This window comes from Ursus americanus, chromosome 13 (genome assembly GCF_024610735.1).
Source record: "Ursus americanus isolate L20-20 chromosome 13, mUrsAme1.1.p, whole genome shotgun sequence".
Taxonomy (NCBI): domain Eukaryota; kingdom Metazoa; phylum Chordata; class Mammalia; order Carnivora; family Ursidae; genus Ursus; species Ursus americanus.
In genome coordinates this window covers 44103162-44106351 of record NC_142139.1, presented here as the reverse complement: position 1 = coordinate 44106351, position 3190 = coordinate 44103162, and the positions used below count along the sequence as shown (strand labels likewise).

Here is a 3190-nt window from a genome sequence, read left to right as displayed (position 1 = left end):
GTCCTGTGTGCTCCCTGACACTAGCTTTCACTTGTATTCAGTTCACCCAAGTGCTTGTGTTGGTTTTCTCATTATTTTAAGCCATATATCCCAAAATAGCTTCTGGCATGCTGTCCTGAGCACAGAAGCTCATAAAAACTCAGCAAGAGAAGTGTTGGCTGCATTATTCTTCTCTCTATGACTGAAGCTTTAAAAAAGGAAAAAGAAGAGCCCGAGGTAGAAACTGTGACAAGTCTTGGGGGCTGAAGACCTTAAAAATGAGGCCACATGCCACAAGAATTCGGCTTACTTATCGCCCAGCATCAGAAGGCGCTGATCTGGCCCCCTCTTCCTCGGCACTGCCTGCAGACGTGCAGCCATTTCCCAGTGAGCCTCATGGCAGCCTTCAGGCCTCTGGTGAAGCCCAAGATCATTAAAAAGAGGACCAAGAAGTTCATCCAGCACCACTCAGACCCATATGTCAAAATTAAGCCCAACCAGCCGAAACCCAGAGGCATTGACAATAGGGTGCACAGAAGATTCAAAGGCCAGATCTTGATGCCCAGCATTGGTTACAGGAGTAACAAGGAAACAAAGCACCTGTCGCTCAGTGGCTTCTGGAAGTTCCTAGTCCACAAAGCCATGGAGCTTGAAGTGCTCCTGGTATGCAACAAATCTTATCGTGCAGAGATCACTCACATTGTCTCCTGCAGGAAATGCAAAACTGTGGAAAGAGCAGCCCCGCTGGCTGTCAGAGTCCCCAATCCCAATGCCAGGCTGAGCAGAGAAGAAAGTGAATAGGCAGACAGCTTATGTGCTCCTTGTATTTGGGTTAATAAAACCATAAAATTACCAAAAAAAAAGAAAGAAAAGAAAAAAAAGAAGGCACTGATCTAGGGCAGGCTTTAACCTGATAAAGAGCAGGCCAAGACCTGGAAGTTGAGACATGTGGAATATTAACTCTAACACTATCATTAGCTACCGTGTGATTTCCCTCCATTTAGACTCTTTGGATATTCATTTAGCGATCTGTTAAGAAGAAGGAGGAGGAGGAGGATTGGGAGAGATTTATCTAGAGAAATACATGTAAAAACCTTTAAAACGGTGCTTAGTACTTAATATAGGTGTAATACATACTAATTATTATCATGAAATGCTTTGTAAGTTTTCCGCTTGATTTAAAATTAAATTTTCCATAGCTTCTGAGAAAGTATAAGTTGTCAATATATTTAAGGACCCAAGAGTAATACACATGCAATGACTTAAAAAAATGAGACAAGACTATGCATTTCTGTGCTAAATTGAAAGAGAAACTCAGGGAAATCATTGAGAAGAAAAAGGGAGCTGCTCCCACTTACCTTCCCTCTGCCTTAAAATATCTCAGTATCTCCACTTTTTCTGTCTTCTTTGGCTCCTGCAGGGGCATACAGGACCATTCTCCTTGCCAAACATAGTCATTTCACCTGTGCCCTAAACCCCACGTTCTCCTGCCTTTCTCAAGAATAAAGCTCCAAAATAAACATCTTTCCTCCTTTGCACATCACAACTCTCCCTTTCTCCTTGTTCCTTCCCTCTGAATTAACAGCAACCTCAGATCTCTCTCCTGAGTAACTATATTGATTTAACCCTGCTACCACTAAGCCTGCCACCATTCCCTACAAACCACTTGCTTATTAGTTCTGTTTTGTTTTTAAGAATCTTATGTGCCCAGAATTGAAGTTCAGGCATGAAATTATCATCAATCTCGATAAATCCTTTCTTTTATTTATTTTTTGGTATGTTTTCTTGGGAAAAGTATGTTCTTTCAATGCAACTTTTTATTTCGGTTTTTAAAAATATAGGGGCACCTGGGTGTCTCAGTTGTTAAGCATCTGCCTTCGGCTCAGGGCGTAATCCCGGCATTCTGGGATCGAGCCCCACATCAGGCTCCTCCACTGGGAGCCTGCTTCTCCCTCTCCCACTCCCCCTGCTTGTGTTCCCTCTCTCGCTGGCTGTCTCTCTCTCTGTCAAACAAATAAATAAAAATCTTAAAAAATAATAATAAAATAAAATAAAAATAAAAATATATAATAAAACCTTGGAAATGCACTATTTTGTATATATTTATGTATTTAAGATTCACATAGTTTAGAATTAGCAATCTTATTACCTTGCGTGCCTTCTTTTTTTAACCCAATGTTATGTTTTTGGCATCCATCTACGTATTGATCTATCTAACACAACTTGAATAGGCATATAAATCAAATCAGTTACTCTTCTGCATAGAATTCCTTCTTATGTGTACATTACATTTTATATAAAGAGGAAAAACCCATGTTGTTTACATTGCCTTGCTACAAGGCACAAACCGCAGTGACCACCTGCCTGGCGGTCACGGTGAGAATCTGACTGGCAAGCATAATTCCAGTGCGGAATTGCTGAATCATAGGTGATATGAGAGCACTCTTACTGCTTTCTGGAATAGCTACATCTGCAGATATTTCGGCCTGGCTGGAGGGTCCTTGTTTATCATGTTATCACATTTTCTAATATCCAGCTTTCTAACTGTTTACCAGTAGTCAGTTAACAGGTATTTCTTTATTTGAATTTACTTTTTTTCTGGCTACTAGTGAGGTTGGGCATCTATATATACGTTAGTCTTTTTTATACACTTATATTTATACTTAATATATAAATAAAGTCTATATTTATACATTTATAAAGTATCTGTATATACATTAGTCTATAAATAGATTATATATAATTATATAATATATATTATTTATATTTATATTTATATTTATATTATTTATATAATATATATAGTATATAATTATATAATATATAATATATATATTATATACATTATATACATATATACATTATATATAGATTATATGTAATCTATATATACATTAGTCTTTCAGATTTTTCTTCTCTAATTGCCTATTCAAAATTTGTGTCTTTTTCTTCTGTTGGACATTATAGTAAAGAAGTTCCATGTGCAGTATGTATATTAGCCCCAAGTTGGCTTTAGATGTTTAACCATGTTTATCCAGTCTAACACTAATCCTTAAACTTTGTCGCATTCTTAATTAAACAGAAATTTCTCGTTTTGATGGAGTCAAAGAAACACAGAGATCCACCAAGAAAGTTTTCACTCAGCCACCTCACTTCCTGATCCCGTTTCCCGCACATAAAGGGCCAGCATTCAGTCACCATTGTCTCCTGA

At 37.7% G+C, this 3190-nt stretch overlaps 1 pseudogene; it reads left to right on the top strand.

Moving 5' to 3' along the window:
- The first annotated feature begins 375 nt into the window (after positions 1-375).
- Positions 376-780, top strand: LOC123793083 (large ribosomal subunit protein eL32 pseudogene; annotated as a pseudogene).
- The last annotated feature ends 2410 nt before the right edge of the window (positions 781-3190 follow it).